Genomic DNA, 21,440 nt, shown 5'->3' on the forward strand with positions numbered 1-21,440 from the left:
ACTAGGAATAGAATAGAAAGTACTTAACCTGATAAATGGGATCCTAAAAATAGTATTCGTCATGATGAAATATTGAATGCTTTCTGTCTGAGATTGTAACAAGATGAGGGTGTCCACTATCACCACTTTTATTTAACAATGTACTGGATATTCTAGACAGTGAAACAAACAAGAACATAAATAAAAAGTATAGATAATGGAAAGGAAGAAACAAAACTTGCAAATTATTAGTATACAAAGAAAAGTTAAAGCTATAGATAAAAATATACCCTTTTCAAAGGCAGAAAAAAATGTCAACTACCTAGGATTACATTTAGTGAAAATGATATAATAAAAAACAAACAAAAATAAATAAAATAAAATAAAATATTTAATTAAAAATAAGCTAAATAAAAACACTATAAGAGTCAATATTCTAAAAATGCTATCTATTAAAACTCTATCCAAAATCATAAGATGTGTGGACTTTTTCTATCACATATCATGACATATTATAAAACTATAATAATTGAAACAGTATGATATTGAGCATCATAGAGTGTAGAGACTAGCAGTTGTCTAGAAAGTATCTGCTACACATACAATAATAAAGAATTCATATCCAAATTACATAAATAATCCCTATAAATCAATAAGAAAAATAAAAACCAATAAAAATATGTAAAAGACTTGAATAAGCACTTCACTAAAGGTAATTCAAAAAAGGTTAAATACATATGAAGTGGTATTCTACTTTATTAATCTTCAAGGAAATGCAGAATAAAATTGCAATGTACTGTGACTACATATTTACATATCACCAATTACAAAACAAAACAAAACAAAACAAAAAAATAACAGTAACACCAATTCTAAGCATGATGAAAGTATAGAGCAATGAGCATTCTCATATCATATTGGTAAACTGCACATAGTCTGGATTTTCTACTTAACATTGAGCATATGTGTGTGTGTGTATACACACACACACACACATACATACACACACACACTATATGTATACATGTATAGTATATATATAACTTTGAGCATACATACATACATATACATACATAAATGACCCAGCCTTTCCACACATGGCATATATTCAACACCAATGCATGCTGGTAGGCACTAAGACATACATACTGGAATGTACATTTAAGTATCATATACAATATAATTGTGGATATTCATATAGTTTGAGACTACATGGGAAGGAAACTGAATTGAACCACTTCAAGGACTAAAAAATGTGAACGAATCTCACAGGCATAATGTTAGGCAACAAATGATCACACACAAAAAATACTAGATGACTCTACTACATAAAATACAAAACCAGACAAAAATAACTCATGGTGTAGAAGTCAAGATGGTGGTTACCTTTGAAGAGGAAGGGTCAGTTATTGGCTGGGTAGGCATGAGGGGAGCTTCTGGAATGTTAACCATGGTCTGTTTTTATACAAATGTTGACTTTATAATAATTAATTGAGCTGTACATTTACTTTGAGTACTCTTCTGGTTATTGTACTTCTTTCAATAAATATTTAAAATAAAAGTAATTCATATGAAAGCTATTGCAGCCCTTAATTTATCCATACATCCACAAATCCATACATACAAGTGTTTGGTAACCACTACTATGATCCAAGTATTCTATCAGACATTGGAAATACAAAGATGAATGAAATATGGTCCCCCTTCTCAGCGAGCTCCAGTAAAAATAAAAAATAAAAAATAAAACATACAGTCGTTGAAAATGCAGTACGGCATTTGCTAAAATGAAGCTAGCTGGAATCTTGATGTTCAAAGCATGTTATGTGCAATTTGAACATCAAGACACATGACAGCAATGAATTATAATCGGTTGAATCATATAGGAATCCAGAAGTTAATGCTGATAATACTAATAGAAATAAATAAATATATAAACAAGTTAGGGAGAAATTGATGTTCCTTAAAGTAACAGAATGACAACTGATAAACGTAGAAAAAATAACAGAGCTAGAAAAATCATCATTAGTCAAACACCATGGTAATAATTGATCCAGGTACATAATCATTAATAGGTGTTAAAATAGTGGGTGAAAGTTTGATGAAAAATAGTACATTTACACAGTCTCAAAATAACTCCTCAAAAAAATTACTAATTTAAAAGAGACATGTAATAACTCTATAGCAAAGAAACCTGTTAGAAAACACATTAAAATCTTATAAAAATCAACATCAATCTGCAGAACTGTTCTAAGTTAAAAGAGACGAAAGAGATCTGAAAGCTAAATGCAACATGGGTTGGACCCTGGACTAGAATGATTTTTTTTTTCTGTAAATAACAATATTGGGATAATTAGTTTTAAAAGTGAATTATTTCTTTTTAAATATATTTCAATATAAAAATTCAGGGATTTCACTTCGTAGTGAATGTCTGCTGCTTCTTTTGCCAAGCATTTCATTCTCCTTCATCTGTTTAAAACTCATCTACTGGAGAACTGCCTTTGTCACTCCAGGAGGTTCTGCAGAAATGACTAGTCATAGTACTTATGCCTTTGTGATCTGTAAACAGGGTGGGCATATGAGCCAAATAAGGCAAATCTGGGCCATTTGCCTTTATTATCCAATCTTGGATGAAGGTGGAAAGAACACTGTCCCTTTCTCATTTACTCTTTAAAGAGTAGTTTCAGCAACTTCATTAAGTGCAGCGTGGAAAACAACACAAAATAGTTCACTCGTTTTCCCAAATAAATGTAATAAAAAATAATAGCAGCAACAATAATAGCTAGTATTTATTGAGCGCTTACTATGTGCCAGGTATTGTTTTAGATACCTTACAAATATTATCTCTATAAATCCTGTCAATAACCCTGGGACAAAAAATAGAAGTCATTGGGATATCTGCTACTCTCCATGCTGAAGCTTAGAAACACTGAAAATAACATGAGCTCTAAAAAAAAGTGTGAAGAAAAATAAGTGAAGTTTGCTTTAATCATTCCACCCTCCAGTCTGAACCACTTAGACCACAAGTCCCTGCTCTCCAGAATTATTAAAAATTAAAAAAAAATAAAACATTTAGAAAAAATATCCTATGAGCCAGTAGGAAAAAAATGTAAAACTTAATGTATACTATAGACATATGTCCATGATAAAATGTTAAATGAGAAATCATTTCAGAAAAATCCACTTTGCTGGATCAGTTATATTAAAAAATGTAATCTATGTAGGTATATTTATGTAGAAATAAGTTTAAAAGAATATACATACAAAAAAATGCTAAGATAAAAAAGAAAAATCACACTTGTACTTTCAAAAACCATATAGTGTTTGAAACATTTATAATTATTTTATAAACAAAGCAAATGCAATAAAAGCAAGTTTTTTTGGTTGTTGTTCATTAGTGTCAGTATGAAGCATAAAAGGATTTTTTTTTTTTTTTTTTTTTTTTTTTTTTTGGTAAATGATAGGCGATTACACCTTTAACTTTCCTTGGGTTTTTTGTTTTTGTTTTGTTCATTTTCTGGCCTATAGTAGGGATTCTGGGCTTTATTTTTCATTCTAGATAGCTGGCATTGTGATAAGGTGATATTGACAGTGAGAACTATCTGGACCCACAGTTCTTAGAGCCAATTCTGGAACATGCGGAGAAGATTCAAGGAGAAGAATACATGATGGCTACACCATCCCTGTGTACAATCCATGTACCTTTGTCTAACTGTGAACCAGAGTAAGTTGACTCCAAAACCCAGTGTAGAAGTAGAGCAAGGTGACTGATGTGATAACTGATTATTTATATTGTAAAAGAGAGTTGGCATAAATAATAGGAAAGAAATGTTTGTAATATGATTAAAACTGTGAGGGAGTGTTAAGGTATACAGTAATAACAATATAATGGTGTCATATTTATTAAAATATTGGAGATAAATTCAGAAATGTTAAAACTGCTACTTTTCTCCTAAGTAATTCCTTGCAGGATAGCCTCACATTTCTATGTATTTGGATAATGCTTTAATATCTTCTTTCCTGAGTTAGAAAATGTTTTTTGAACAATTTTTCCAGATTTTGAATTCATTTACAGCCCTCACTATATATGTTTATAGGAGACACAGCTACTGCTGAAAATGTGCCCTTCTCTGGGAAACACAATAGGCATTTGTGATGTTTGGCCTGAGGCAGGAAAGAGTTTGGTCAGTGTCTACTGTTATATTAAAGTTGGAAATATGACCTCACCAAGCATTAGGATTAATAGTGGTCTTTCCTCATGAGGTTACTTCTATGAAACACTCCTCTCTCTCAAATGGATGTAAATGGATGTGGTTGTATCTAAGAATTGTATTTGAAGGGAGCTGAATTTGATGGGCAGATACTTGGAAAGTTAATATAACCCTGAGGCTAATAAAATCATTTGGAACCATTGTAACTGTCTGCATTGTTATTCCTAAATATAATCTGAATTCTTACAACTCATAGCAGATAGTTTCCTAACCCAATGGCATGCTGGAGTTGGCTCTCTATGTCTTGTGAGGCATATTTTTGTTAAATTTTCAGGAGCTTTGTGAGCTAGTCCACTTCACATAGTAGCCTGAAATTGGCCGTTAGGAATAATTACATTATATCACAAACACTACAAATTTGGGCTTCTCCCCCAACTGCGGGCCAGCTATTATACATTTGCTATTGTATAATGGCCTATGTTAACTGCTCTTTTGTAGTAATTTATATCATTACTCAGACCACATGGACCTTACTCTTAGGGCAGAATTTGTACAGGAGACCTAGAAGCAGAAGAAAAAAAACAAATAACAATGTTAGGGAGGTGAGGGCAGCAGACAGTACTCAGGGGATAAGCCCAGTTAAGTGCCTTGTGAGCCTACAAGACTGTAATTGAGATACATCCGCTGAAGTTCACAGTTAACAATTCATTAATTTTTGGACTGTGGTGGATAGAAAAGTTTGCAGTGGATTGGGAAGAACGTGGGAGGACAGAAATTATAAAAGTGAGTTTCTTTGCAGTACTCTAAAAAGTCTGGCTTTGAAGAGGAGGCTGAAAGGAGAAAGATTAGAGAACCATGTAGGATCAAAAGAAGGATTTTTACTTTGTTGTTTTGTTTCATTTTGTTTTTAGCATAGCCCAAGCCCATACAAGGCTAAGAATAAGATCCAAAGGAGAAAATGAATCTACTACAGAAAAAGTACTTGTTAGAAAGGTGATAAAATAGACAATGTAATCTGATCAGGAGACAGGGAATAAGTATGCAGGGTCAGATAAAGTTTCTTTGGAAGCAAGAAGTTGAGAGAGTGTGTGTAATGGTCTTTTTCTCAAAGAAGTCAAGGTGACACATTCTGCTGATCTCATCCATAGGTGGCCTGGCTTGGGTGAAGCTACGAGAGAGAAAAGGGTTTAGAATAAAAAAAAAAAAAAAATAGTCCCTGAGGTTGGCGAGCAAAGACACTGCCCAGAGAACAGCTAAAGTAATGAGCAGACAGTGATATTTAGAAAAGAAAACTCACAATGTCATCTCTCGACATAAATATATTTACAGATATATGTTTACAGTGTCAACATAAACTTTCTTCCAATGTGGCTTGTTAGGTCCAGGAGGGCCCTATCCCTACCCCCTTAGTGTGGGAACTGCACTTTGTATCTGGGTTGTCAAGGCTACATGCTCCATCCCTGCTTCAATGGACTCTCCTCCCTTCCCTGCCAATTTATCTGCCCTACATATTCCCACCGAAAAAGCTCACCTCAAGTCCCATATAAGTTTCAGGTCCCCTCACATTCGGGGCTGACGCCATCTTCGGTTCAGCCGGCTGTCACTGCTACAATAAATCTTGCTTAACCCCTTAAGCCTGTGCGATCCTCCTTCGGCAAATCTAACATGGCTGTAACCTGCTTTACAGCCCTTATCTCCCTCAAATCCTTGCTGAGACTCTGCATGCGAATCACCCTGGTGGGCTTATTCTTTGAGCCATCATTCAGGCTCTTTCATTTCATTTCCAATGGAAATATCCATCTTCCCTTCTCCTCCTCCCTAACTCATTCTGAAGCTTGGAGTTTTGGTATGCATGACCTCACTTCCAAAAGGTCTTCAACGACGCTCGCATTGAGCATAAATTACAATCTCCTTTACCTTCTAATAACACTCTTTATAAGACCTCTTGTAGAGAACTTGAAAGATTGCATACTAATTTGTTTCCATATTTGTATTTCCTTTCCAATAGTGAGGTGAACAAATATAGGGAATGCTATACACAACTTTTTATCACAATACCTAGTATAGGTTCTACCACAGTGTTTACCACATGGAATGTACAAAAGAAACATGTTTAATAAATTTAAGAATGACAATAAATGAATAAAGAGGAGTTGCATGCCAGTTGAAGAATCAGAATTAGAAATAGCAGTGCTATCAACTACAAAAATCATTAGTTACCTGAAGGTGGGAAAACAAATAGTGTATGTACTGCCAAGGCAGAATCTACAGAAAGCTAGTTTCTGGGAGTTCTATAATTCCATATATCTATTTTCTAAGTATTTTACTGCATAGATAACAACGGCATCTGTCTCTTTTTGTTTTCAGAGTAACAGTATAATTAAATTATTTAAAATGTGGTCTAAATTTCTTGGGCTCTATCAAGATGGCTTTGTCACTGAATACCTGTAAGACCTGTAGCATGTCACTAAAGCCTTTTGTGTCTTAGATTTTATTTATAAAATGAGAATAATAATAATGATATATACTTTGATTAACTGTGAAAACAAAATACACACATAAATTATTCAGATAAGGGCTTTGCATATAAGTCATTCATTAAATGTAAGTTATAACTATTAGCCCTTAATAATTAGAAAAGGATTCAGGAATACCTAGAAGATTTACTAATAGAGCTGGATAAGTTGGATGCCATATATATATTAGGTTTTCAAATGTGTTCAATAAATGGTTCAGAATAAACGCGTTCCATAAATGGCATGCAAGGGCATGAGGCACACTTCTCGTGATTCTTTCTCTTATTATTTCCCCCACTAGGGTGTTAGCTTTTTTAGGGAAAATGCTACATATTATTACATATTTATCTCCAGGACATAGTACAATGCCTAATAAATAATATTTGACCAAAAAATATCTGCTAAATGCATGAATCGATAAGCTAAAAATCATACATTCAGAATCTAAATTTTGATCATGTATTTATAAAAAAAAATGACCCTTTGTTTATTGGCTAGCCCCCTATCTATGGTCAGTAATTTCACAAAGACAGACTATTTGCTCTGTATGCTGCAAGAAAATCAAAATAAGAGGGAGAATGACTTAACCAAACACATGCCATATCCCTGTCCTGAAAACACTACAAAGTTTTCATTTTTCACTGATGATAAATAAAATTTTCAATTTCTCTGTTAGGATAACAATCTCAGTCAAATACATTCATGGAGTATGACTCCCTTTATAGCATAAAATTAACTGTCTGAAATCATAGATATCTGGATATGAAGAGGGAGACAAAAAGATTATAGGTTGATTTCTGAAATACTTCCAAAAGAAAATAGTTATTGAGAATTTTTTAAGTTATATCTATGAGATTTCTATACACTAAGAAAAAGAGTCTACAGTGATACATAATTTCATAAAACAAATTTTATCCTAAGAAAATAGTTTTTTTGTGTGAAAATATCTACATTCCTAAACTCTGTTTGTTTTTTTATAGGTGAATCAAAAATCTGTTTTAGCTGGTAGGTCTAATTAAACATTTATAGAAATGTTTATTCAGCCTGCTAAAGGTAATTGTCAACAGTTTTCTTAGTGGTCAAGAATCCCTTTGCAGTTAACATTCTTCAAAGTGGCAATGTGCATGGAAAGCTAAATGGTTAAAATATTTAGCTATATTTTAACAGACCAAAAAAACAAACAAAAAAAAACACCCTGTATCTAGGACATCCTTGCACAAATGTACAAAAGAGCACTATCCTCGAGTGTTGCCCTAGGCTTGGAATAGAAAAGATAATATAAGAAAGAGTAATGCAAGCCAAAAGAGTAGCTGGATAACTTCGGCAATATTAAAATATCATACATTCCAAATTACCAAACAGTAAGACTCATTATCTATTTCCAAATATATTGTCTTCCCACTCTATTGCTCAAAAACCTCCCATGTCTCCCAGTTTATTACAGAATAAATCTATACTCAGCATGCTACCCAAGGCCCTTCACAATCTGTCCCTAATATTGTATGTGAATTATATCCTATTATTTAACTTTACTCACCCTACATTTAAGCCAAATCAGCTTCTGGTCATGGCTTTGCTCACATTGCTGTCTCCATCTGGAATATCTTTTCCGCAAAATTTTGCCCATCAAAATCCCATTAATTCTAAGAGTGTCAGTTGAAATGTGTTTTCCTTCATGAACCTTTCAAGATTACTGGGTTTAAATGCACACTTTTGGGGGGATTTAATAAAATTTTATCTTTCTTTCACCTAGAGCACTTAATTAATTCATGTTGAGAGTCAAGGATCCTTGCAGACAATTCATAAGACAGATACTTGATAAGTGTACTCAGTGAAAAGTTGTTTTAACAAATGGAGATGTGAAGATTCTAAGGGCATTGCATGTAAAATGTGCATAATAATCAGCCTCCCCAGCACAGACCAACTCCTCTCTTTGATTATCTCCATTGAAACAACAAAAAGCAGAAGCAATCAAAAGGGAACTACCTCATCTTCCTATATAAAAACTACATACACAACGTACTTCTATTGTACATTTATTCAGTGTTTCTTCTCTCCAGTTATACTGATTCCCTAAAGACCAACCTCTTCTCTTGAGTTTTGTCTTCTGGATTTTCTTCCCTTCTACATTCTCAAGGATAAAATTTTAGTAGTTAATCCTTTTACTTACATTAGCAACCCTTCTCTCTCTACTAGACCATAGCACACAAATGGGTCCTAGTGTCTCCTTATTAAAAACAAACAAAAACTCACTTCACCGTGGAGAAGTCACTTTACTCCTTTGTGCCTTATCTTGTTCCCTTGATGCAAAATGAAGATACTAGTGCATACACCATACGGTTGTCATGAAGATTGCACAGGTGTTAAAAAAATAGTGAAAAATGCTTAGAATACTGATTGGTTCAGCATAAGGTTACAATAGATCATAATTCTTGCTGTTACTCATGTTGTCACCACTACCAAAGCTATTTTATCTCCCATTGCTCTACCTGACATCTAAACATTGCTCTTCCTCAGGATCCAGAAGCTTCCGTGTGCTTCTAATCTTCTTTATCTACATTCTTACTCAAAGTAACCACACCATTCCCCATGGTTTTAAGTAATTTCTGTAAGGTTATCATTCATTCAGATATATCTCTAGTTTTAACTCCCATTCTGAGTTCCAGACCCTGATATCTACCTGTTTCTTGAAATCTACATTTGGACGTTATATAAGTATTTTAAATATTACATATCCAAAATGGAAGCCTGATTTAACCAAATAAACATACTCCCCACAACTCCATTTTCTCTATGTCAGGTGTTAAAAAATTCATTTAAGAGTCACTATTGTATTATTATCTTTCCCACACCCCAACATCCAATTGATTGGGAAATCTTAACAATCTGCAGCCACACATATCCTAAACCCATACAATTATCTTTATACCTATTGTCACTTTCCTAGGCCAAGATGTAATTATCTTTCACTTAAAAATGTTGTAATTTCCTTCCAATCTTTTTGCTAGATTGACACTCCACTTATTGTACCTAGAATAGAGCTGAACATTGTTAGCTTTAAAGTTAATACTTGTTATATGAATTAATGAATAAAAACATGCCTCATTCTTGCCCTCTTTTCAAATTTATTTGAAAATTTATTCGAAAACTTTAAATTGATTCTGTTTAATTTTTAAAAATATTTACTTAAAAGCATCTCCATTCTCAAACTGGGAGGTAGCAAATTCAAGAATGCTATGACACTGGCTTTATAAATAAATCCGCTTCTTTATCCATGTTAACGCCAGATCTTTTTTCTATGGCTAACACTAAACTTGCATTAAAGTAATTCCTATAAGTAATAGACATGTTAATAGACCTTAATTACCCTATAAGGATAGCCTGGCCAAAGGAAAATGCAATAATGATTTCAGGAGCAAAAAAAATGAAAACAAACAAACAATTCCTTTTAAAAGCAACTTGCTGGATGGTGACCATAGGATAAGATCAGGCAGAGGAGTCATGGTATTTGTCCCAATATGCCAATAAAAAAATGCAGATAATGTCATGGTATGGTTGTTTATCCATTAATACTAAAGAACTGAAAAACTCTAAAAGACTATAGACATAGAATTTTTTGGAAACCAGTGAGTTAAAGAGAACAGAATTTTGGCAAGGGGCTTAGAAATTACTGGGGAAAGTTAGTGCTAAGGTTAAAACTGATTTTCAAAAAGTACAGTAGAGAAAATGGGAAAAATAAAATTTTATGTCAATACATGGGATCTGAAAGTCTGGATGCTTTTCAAAATTATACATATATTTTAAGTTTAGGAAACAAGTTCAATTGTGAACTTTCAGGAAACTAATTAAAAGGAAACAACATATTAAAGGAAAATTTACATATATACTGACAATTCATTTGTCATAGATTATTAATAGTTTTCATTAACATTGATGACAATGATGGATTAGTTGTGTTCGTTTTAATATGTATCTTTTATTCAGAATGTAAAACTGTAGAAGAGATTCATTTAATTATGTTATTTGTCAATTTCTGGGAGTGAACTAGCGTAATTTCATTTTGTTCATAGATGGGTGTTTTCAAATAGGACAGAATTAACAATAATAAATAAGGAGAAGGTTGAAAATTGTGTATTGATCATTGTGAATTATAGTAAATAGCACTTTAGAGGAGTATAGCTGTAACCACAATTGGCTAGAAAAAATAACGTAATGTGAACAAAGTTGGAAAGACAAGATGTTATAGTGTCCATGGAGTTCCCCTTCCTTTTCCTGCATTAAGTTATAGCAACACTGACAAGAATTACTGCTGCTAGAGAATGGGGATCAATTTAGGCATTAATTTTATGTGAAATCTGAATCATTAATAAAACAATCCAATTTTTAATTCTTCTCAAACGCAACAGACCCATGAATTTGAGTTTATTAATGTGTGAAAAGGCCTCAGACTGTCAAATGCTTGGACTCAAATCTGCAATTCTAATAAACTGACTGTGTAATGTAAATTGATGTTTTTTAATCAGATTCACCATGACATTTGATAACATTTGATAAGCCATCCAATCTGTTTATAAAAATCGAACTAAAAATTACATTTATAGTATTTTTATTAAATAACTCTTGTTATGAACAGCTTCAGAAAATAAAAACTGCAGTAAGTATCCACATTAAACAGTTGACCTTGTTTGATTTAAATTCATTTATGTAAAAATAGTGCCTTTATACATATCTTTAATTTTTCACAAAGCTGCATTTCCATATTGGAGAATCTTCACATAAGTGTTTTATGCAAAAACCTAAACACCATCTGTAACAATCAAAAGCCCAAATTTTTACTTTGGCTCTTATATCTAGAGATTTGATTTTGGAATCAATATATTTATTATATATCTGCAATCACGTTTAAAATGCTTTCCACATAAACTTAGTAGTATATTTTCCTGAATGTAATTCACATATTAGGAATCTAAACCTCCTTTGAAAAGTCTCTCATAAGAATTGTTGTCTAGTTTCATTGTTTAACACAATTTATACACAATGTGTATTCAGGTGGGATTTTCACAGTTTAATTATAAGCAATAGGTACTCTATGGTAGCTATATCACTATACCTTTTACTTAGAATGGGAAACATGGTGCACCACAACATTGTTATCTATAAAATAGCTCATCTTTTTAAATTTACATTGTTTTTGAGCAAGAAAAGCAAGGTCTCATGATATAACTTTCAACAATGTATTTATTATACTAAGTCTATTGGCAAAAATGAGGGGCACTTTCCTCCTCTCTTTCAAGTGTATCTCCATCCTCCACCCACTTGTTTACTGTAAGAACATGTTTGATATTTTCCTCCAGTAACACTTCGGTAATATTCATTTTTTCCTGAAATACTATAAAATAACACTTAAGGAGTAACAGTCATAAATTGTTTTTCCTAGGTATAACTTTCAAGAAGTGGGCTCGGATACCAGAAGGTGTCCTGCACAGGTCAGCAGACTGTTCCATAACAGTAGACTGTAAAAATAATGGCCAACTGATGATTCTATAACAGACTGAGGTAACACAAAAAAGATAATGAAATCAAAATTACTTATTAAAATAAATCCAGTGGATAAGGAAATAAAATATAAGCTGTACTGCAGAGAAATTGTTATTCCATTTAATACGCTGCTTAACTTCCTCCTTTTGCTTCTATTTTAAGGAGAATAAATGCTCTTATATGGTACTTAATCCCACAATATCCACAGCTCTAAGAGATTTTAATATGACTTAGTAGTAATAATAATATGTGAGAGGTTTCAGTATTGAGCTTTAAGTGCAGGCCTTTTGAAAGTGATATTATTTTTTAAGTGTAAATATCTTCAAACAAGAATACAATTAATTTAGTTCTGAAGCAGATTTATGTGAATGATTTATCCACCCTGTCCTTATTTGTCCTATCACTTTAATAAATCAGTTATTAGTCACACCTTTAATGAGAATATATTATGTGTATGTCATACATAGTAATTGAAAGATCAAGAATTGAAGATCAAAACATGTCATTGTTTCTGCCCTAACCCCTGAAAATTCACCATCTAATTTGGGGGTATCAGTCATATAATAAATAACTGCAAATTTAGTATGAGAAATGAAGGATTATTTTTTTATAAAGCCTTCTTTTAACAGAGCTGACTAATCAATTTACCAAAAATTTTTCTCAAATATCTTAATCAATGGTAAATAAATAAATAAATAAAATAATTTAGAAGTTAGGAAGGTGGTATGAGTAGAAAACTTTTCTAATTTATCAGAGTATATATATTACTTCTCTCTGAGTTAACACATAAAGAAAATAAATACACATCAACGAACAAACACTAAACAAGCGCAAAGCAATGAGAACGCATAATTCTATCTAGAAAAGAGAGGGACATCTTCATGAGATGGTGATGTTTGAGGTGGTTCTGGAAAAATAAATAGGAGTTTATCATTTGGAACATAGAAATAAAAGAACGTAAAGAAAGACAGAAAAGTGCGAAGAAGCAGATAAGTAAACCAATGTTCACAGGGAGAGACACACTGGTTGTAGTGCAGCATCTGGAAAGTTCTGAGAATGGCCTTTCTTACTACACTAAGCATACTTGACATTATCTTAAAGGTGATAAGGATTTGTTGGACATATTTTAAGCAAAAAAGTCAAATCAGTATTTTACAAGGAAACTTTCACTGCAAAATGGAAGATGGTTTGGAGAAAGGTACAAAGATAAATAAGGAGATGGGTTAAGATACTCTGCTGATTACGAGCTGTGGGAACTTGGGAACATTGCTTCACCTTGTTTTTCTCATCTCTGAAAGATTGGTAATAAATCTGAATAAGTAACACATAAAACAATTAAAATAAAGTAAAATAACCATCAATACTTTTTAATAAAGCAAGAGAAAGTAAGCATGAATGGTGATATTATAAAAAATAATTTGAGAGATATTAAAGAGTCATGTTCAGTATCTAGATCAAGGGAAATCATTTCTGATGGGTGATGTTAAGGGCTTTTATAGAGTACTTTTTTTTCGTATAATTTCATGTTGAAATATGTTTGGGTTAACACAACTAAGTAAATTTCTTTGCTGTAGAATATCTCTGAACCTTTCTATATAAATACATATTATATCTCCCCCTGAGGAAAGATAGCAGTCAGGATCTCCAAAGTTTAATTAAACATTTTTTTATAGGAGTACCAGGCCCACTTTTAACAAAAAGCCTGGAAAGATCCCAGGTAGCTTATGAACCTCAGGGAGTTGGAGGACAAATGATGTAGGCCCCAAATGACGAAGACTCACAAATATAGAGGACAATCTGGTGATGGCCAGAGGTGTGGGGGATGGGGGGCTGGAAGAAAGAGGTGAAGGGTTAAAGTACAAATTAGTAGTTGATAGATGGTCATGGGGATGGGGAGCACGGAATAGGGAATGCAGTTAGCATTAATATATTGGATAGGTGGAGAATCAGAGGAAAGATCAATTAGAAGGATCGTTTTATAAACTATATGTGTCTAACCAATGTACTGTATACTTGAAATGAATAATAAAATAAAATTTAAAAATCTACATTATATGACATATTTGAGCAGAGCTAGGTATTTTTCTTCACATTTCTCTATGCCAGAATTATATATCAGATTAGAATCACAAAATATTTTGCAGGTTACGAAAAGATGTAGAATATTGGGAAAATAAAAAAATATATATATATAAACCTTACACGTGAAGAATGCTCTTGTTTACCAACATATAAAATGTATAAGTGGAGAAATGCTATATATTGTATACATTGTACATGTATAAAGTATATATGTAGTATAAATATATAGGATAAAGATATAATTAAATGCATACATTTTTTTCTAATAAATGGCTGTAAATGCTGTTTTGCAACCTACACTTGTACTCTGTGTATGGTAGTAATTTTGTCATGTCCTTAAATAATATTTTAAAATATGTATAATGGCTGCCTATTAATCCATCTTCTAGCTTAACCATAATTGAATTACAATACTTACTATTATCTATACAGTGTTCTTCCAAAGAGTTGCTAAAAATTGCAACACTTCAATGAACCTAATAGTAGATAAAACTTAGGCATGTCCATTTTTATTTTCTTAGGGCAAACTACTAGAATTAGAATTCTGTGTTAAAAGATAAGCATATATTTATTAGACTTGATGCTTATGTCTAACATGGCTTCTATAAGGCCAAAGACTCTGAATTTCACATTTTAAATGTAGGAAATAAACCATATTCAGAACCATTTCTCCTCAAATATAATTAATTTTATTTTAAAGATTAATTTTAAATAAAATTGGTAATTTTATTATTTTTATAATAATTCACTGCTATTTAAAATGAAAAAAGTTACATGCAGTGAAATCCTTATTCTGGTTTGTATTAGTCTGTAAGAGATAACTGCAAAATTTTGTGAATAGATTAAAATTTTAGTAGCTTGAAAAAAGGCATGGTAAGGGTACCACATCAAAAATATCAGCAAATGCTACAAATCAGAGCTTTATTAAATTATCAGAACAGTATGATTATGTATAATCAGTGACAGGGTAGTTTAAGAAGTAAAGAATGTGATATTGGTATTGCTAAACTGTCCTTAAAATGCTAGTAATTATTTTAAATTTAATCAGGAATTTAAGAGACCAGCCATCTTACCACAATGTCAAAATCATTGTAAATAGTGTTTTGGACTTCTTTGGATAACTATCCAAAAATGGAAAAGAAAATTTAATATGTATATACAATGGAATATTACTCAGCCATAAAAAAGAATGTAATCTTACCATTTGAACAACATGGATGGACCTAGAAGGTATTATACTGAGTGAAATAATTCAGAGAAAGACAAATACTATGTGATATCATGTATATGCGGAGTCTAAAGAACAAAATAAACAAACAAAACAGAAACAGATTCATAGATACAGAGAACAAAATGATGGTTGTCAGATGTTGTGGGGTTGGGGGACTAGGTGAAAAAGGTAAGGTATTAAGGACAAATTATTAGTTACAAAATAGTCATGGGATATGAAGCACAGCATGGGGAATGTAGTCAATAATACTGTAATAACTATATATAGTGCCAGGTGGGTACTAGACTAATCAGGAGATCACTTTCTAAATTATATAAATGTCTAACCACTATGCTGTACACCTGAAACTAATATAAAATAATATTGAATGTCAACCATAATTGAAAAACGATTATTGTGAATAGGGTGAATACGGTCTGAGAGATTGCATGTATAACATGGTGACTATATTTGACAGCACTGTATTGTATAACTGAAATTGGATAAAGAAGTTGTGGTACATATACACAATGGAATATTACTCAGCTACAAGAAAAGATTAAATACTGCCATTTGGGACAATATAGATGGATCTCGAGGTTATCATCCTGAGCAAAATAAGAGAGAAAAAGTTGAGAGCCATATGATTTCACTCATATGTGGGATGTAAAACGGAACGCAACAAACATGACAAACAAATGGAGACTCACGGACAGGAACAGTGGATTAGTGCTTACCAGAGGAAAGGGAAAGAGGGGTGAACACACAATGCGATATTCATATGATGTATTATTGCACTGTACACTTGAAACCTATTTGATTTTATTAACCAATGTTACCCAGATAATTTAATTAAAAAAACAATTTTCTAAGGGAGTAGAACTTAAAGATTCTCACCAAAAAAAAAAGCAAGATGTGTTAATTAACTTGGTGGGGGGGATCCTTTCATAACATATATGTATATCAAATCAACACATTGTACACTTTACATGTCTTACAATTTTGTCAATTATACATGGTTTCAGCCGAAAAAATAATGCATGTAAGAACTTAGTGTTATACTACAATAAATTATAGTCATCATTATGATGAATGATGACAACTCAAAATTCTCCTCTACATGCCAAAATGAGCATAAGAACAACTCTTTGAATTAATGAATCTGTATGAATTCCACTGTACCATCAGTGAGAGGAAGAAAAAAATGAAACATCATTGTGAATGATATATTTTTAAAATATGCATTAATTTGAAAGTTGGATAGTAACATTGTTATAGTTTGCATTTTTCTATTATTAGCATGGCCAATTTTTTTCATAAGTTTTCAGATGTTTTCTTTCTGTTATGAGTTATCTGGTCATCTCCATTGCTCTTTGAGCTATTGGCTCATTAACATCTATTACTACTTTGCATAAGGTATTTGTATAACAAAAACTATTTAGAATTTCATCTTCATTTGCCGATTGTTGTGAATATCTTTCCATATCTGATTTTCCAACTTGTGAATTAATTTTTTAATAAGATATAATTGATGTATAACATTGTATTAAGCTTTAGGTGTAAAACAAAATGACTCCATGTATGGCTATATTGCAAACTAATTACCACAAGAAGTTTAGTTAACATCAATCCCCACACATCTTTGTTTTACTTATGTCTGATAATTACTGATGTTAAGCACCTTTTCATATACCTGTTGGTCATTTGTATGTTTTCTTTAGATCATGTCTATTCAGATCCTCTGCCCACTTTTTAATCTGATTTGGATTTTTTTTTTCTATTGAGTACCATTGATTCTTTATATATGTTGGATATTAACATCTTTTCAGATATACGATGTGCAAATGTTTCTTTTCATTCGATAGGCTGCCTTTTCATTTTGTCGATGCTTTCCTTTGCCGATTCTTTCATTTTTGCTTTATAGTTTGATGTAGCCTCACTTATCTACTTTTGTTATTTATTTAGCAGTTAATTTCTAAGTTATGTGTTGGTAAATATTTAACAAACAGTCCTCTGAAAAATAAATGTATACTTATAAGAACGTATATAAATTTATTATAAATTTTGCTGATATAAATGATGTGTAGCACTCAATGTATAAATATTTGTTATTTTCATTTACAATAATTAGCAAGACATAAGTGAAACAACAAATATGTATATCACTATTCTATCAATGATGTGTGATGCTGACTCAGATAATATTTAAATACCAGAAGAATCTTTGTTCATGTTTTTGTGGCATTCACAGTGCAATGTCTATCGAAGCAAAACCTCTTTGAAGTTTAATCTGCATGAGTAACATTTTCTCCATAAGTTTCTTAAGTCTACATACACATAAAAGAGCAATAATTATAATAGTTACCAAATTCTGTGAATATAAATACTCCCACCATATCCGAGTTCATATTTATTATGATATTACTGAATAAAAAATTGGAAAAAGATGCACAATAGAACATCTTAAAACAGTTTCTTCACCAAACTGATATAAAAACATAAACAACCTCAGTAACATAGATAATATTAAGATACAGTAAACTAATGAGGGTTTGATGATTTCTGAGATTTTATTCACTTTGTATTAAATGTAATTTGTGTAAATAGATATAATTTCTTTTTAATAACATCTAGATTTAACAACCAGCTCACAGAGCACTTAAAAATGTAACAAGTAGCACTAGTGAGTTGATAAGAGTTTGCTCCGGTGTACCCACTGACCCTATGACCAGAAACTCATCAGTTAAGTATATACTCATGAGAAATAAGCACGCATGTCTACAAAAAGTCTTGTACAAGAATGTTCAAAATATCTTTATTCATAATAACCCTCAAATGGAAAAAAGTCACAGGACCAATGAAAGGAGTATTCATTAGGAAATTGTGAGGTAGTCATACAATGTAATGTTATACAGCTATACAAATAATGAGTTATTCGTATACACAAACCATAAATGAACCTCTCAAATATGTTACTGAGTAGAAGAAACCAGACACAAAATAATGCAAGCTATCTAATGCCACATGTGAATATGTATATACACAACACTCTCCATCCGTCACTCCAACACAGACACACACAGACACACACACACATACACGCACACACATGCATACTTAAGTCAGTGAGATTTTTGAACCTGCTAGAAGGGAAAAACAAGGAAATGTGTCTCCAGAGCCCCAACTTTAGAATTAACTGTCTCTATCCAGTAAAACTATTTTACTTCTTTGTTATAAAATGTATTTCCAGATATTCCCTTTAATATTCATATTTTCCAAGTAGGACAATAAGACATAACATCCTTATTTCTATACTAGCTTGTTAAAAATAGCCAAATATCATAAGGGAGTTATTGGTTTATTTTTAGTTCCCATACATATGTATTTAGTTCTATATATATCATTTATATAGTTATATATATGCTACTGTGGAGGAGATTTTTTTTTTCATTTTTATAATCTTATACACACACAGTATTACTGATTTGAGTTTCTGGAATACATACAGAACTCTCAAATCTAAGATTTTGGGATAAAATTTAAATTCTGATTATTAAAACAACTCACACATTTATTTTGTATATTCGCAGTATGAAAAATAAAAATTAAGCACTTATCATCATTGTAGATTCTTATTTTAATTGAATCAAAAATAATTCTAACCCAGGCTTTTTATACAAAAGGAATCTTACATTATTGAAACATTTAATTCCAATAAGAGGTAATTGTGTAAAAATTAAATAACTATGTTGTTCACTTAGGATTATTTTAGTTGCCTTTCAGCTCTTTGAAGAATATGTCTTTTTTGGCTGTCTCAGATGTCCTGTAAGATAATACAATGGCAAGGTTACAAATTTCTCTACTTAAGGGATGAGGGGAAAAAAGGATATTCATTATTGATGCATTCAGAAAATATTTATGTCTGAGAGTGCCATACCAGAGTTCTTTAAAGGCTATTTTAAATTGCACTTCAGTACCAGTAAAGGATTTTACATTCTGCATCTGTAATTTTAATGTTTTGTGCATGTTATTATACTGAAATATTTAATAGGTAAGATTAAATAATAACAGAATATATTTCATGGCAGCATTGTCTGAATGTCTTTATGGAATAGCTTGTTTGAAAACAACCACAAAAGAAATTTTGCTCTGTGTGTGTGTGTGTGTGTGTGTGTGTGTGTGTGTGTGTGTGTGTATGTATGTGTGTGTGTGTGTGTGTATCTTTTATAAGAGAACAAAGACATTTAGAGATATACAGTCATTAACTTACATATATGTTGTTTGAATTCTTTAGTAACATCAATACTTTTACACTGGTAAAAAAAATAGCCACATAAATATTTTGTAACTTCTTTAAGGCTATGCACTTAGCCTCCTAGATTGATCCATTTTTGTCTATATCTTTCAAGACATCATGGATCATTTAATACGTTACTAGATATTTCTCTCTAGCCAGAGCGATCTATTATAGTTAATGCATATTTCCAAGTTGTGTTCCCTAGTTAATGCACAAGCCCTAATTACCCTTCTAAATAATCATAAGATTAAAATTAGAGATTGAAATTATATAGATGAATGAAAGACAGGAAGGATTAAGGGAAAACAGACTGCCAGGATAATGTGACTATTTATAGCAAGAACACCACGAGTATCTTGACTTGGTGATTCTTTGCCTGTTCCTGTCTGTATTATCAAAGCTGGGAATATGTGCACACAGCATGCTCAAGCAATACCTGCTGGTTAGGAATTGAATTAGCTGAAGCCGAGGGAGTTCAATCGAAAGACCACAGCAAGGGTATAGCAATAGGTTCTTACGGCATTTAGATCAGGAAGAAAAACACTGATCATTGTTAAGGTCCCTCCACAGAAGAAGCTATAGGGACTTGAACTATTTCTTTCCCACGAACTTTACAGCTATTGTTATAATAAAGTGAAACATATGGTTCATATTTAGTCTGAACTTGTAGTAGCCCTTCCTCCCAGAATGCATATGCCTTAAGAAAAAAATTTGACCTTGCTTTAACAAAGAGGATGGTATAGCTTCACCAGAGAAAAAGCAAGACGGTTGCCACCTGGGTTGCAAGGATTAGTAATAAGTATAATAGATGAATGTAAAAAGAGAGAGAGATTATACAGACAATAAAGCCACTGCTATTGAAATTATTATTGTTGAATTATCTTAAGAAATGTGTATTGCTTAATGCAAAAACGTCTTTGAAAACATTTCTGTTTTTAAAACTATTCTTAAAATGAAAAGAAACTTGGCTAGGACACCACATATATAGAAACAACTATTTGCAGCCACCATGCATACCCAGAGGATATTGATATAATTCAATACTGAAACCTAAAAATACAAAAAAGAAAAGATTTAAAATTAACAATAACAAATAATATTCTCCAATAGCCTGGTTCTTCTAAGGTGGGGGTGGGAGGACATAATATTTTGGAAACTGCTTTCCTTTTACTCTCCTTAAATAAAAGACGGGTTTCTGGTAATATGTTTAGTGATATAAGCCATGTAAAAGCCCATGCACTCATGTTCGCCAATATTTTAAAATTTTATCTTTTGGAAGTCAACATTTTCCATATCAGTCTAACACAAGTTAATTTTACTTCCTTTACAAATATATTAAATATTAATTCCTATGTAAAGTATTCACTACTTAATGACTTTTTCAAAATAATGCCGTGTTATGCTTAGAAATAATTTAGTTTAATCTTATTTTCTTATCTTTATTTTCTTTACTTCTTCTACCCCACCATTTTAGTTTCTTTCAAAACATTAAAGACAAGAACACAGAGAGACACAGGATATATCTTCTAGGAAAATGATAAACATTATTGCTGTCACTCTTTTTATTTTAGCTTAAATTATTTTAATTTTTTGAAATTTTATTTAAATTC

General features: G+C 31.8%; 1 protein-coding gene across 14 annotated transcripts in view; it reads right to left on the reverse strand.

Annotated features, from left to right (window-relative positions):
- LRFN5 (leucine rich repeat and fibronectin type III domain containing 5) overlaps window positions 1–21,440 on the reverse strand; it is a 236,288-nt gene that overhangs the window by 45,459 nt on the left and 169,389 nt on the right. The window contains exon 1 of one of the 14 annotated variants that reach the window (XM_016153260.2): window positions 29–232. The exons of the other annotated variants lie outside the window; for them this stretch is intronic. The gene's annotated coding sequence lies outside the window, so the exon portion shown is untranslated. Of the gene's footprint in view, window positions 1–28; window positions 233–21,440 lie in introns of those variants that run through there. 14 annotated transcript variants of the gene reach the window in all.

The sequence above is a fragment of the Rousettus aegyptiacus genome, unplaced genomic scaffold, assembly GCF_014176215.1.
Source record: "Rousettus aegyptiacus isolate mRouAeg1 unplaced genomic scaffold, mRouAeg1.p scaffold_m13_p_3, whole genome shotgun sequence".
Taxonomy (NCBI): Eukaryota; Metazoa; Chordata; class Mammalia; order Chiroptera; family Pteropodidae; genus Rousettus; species Rousettus aegyptiacus.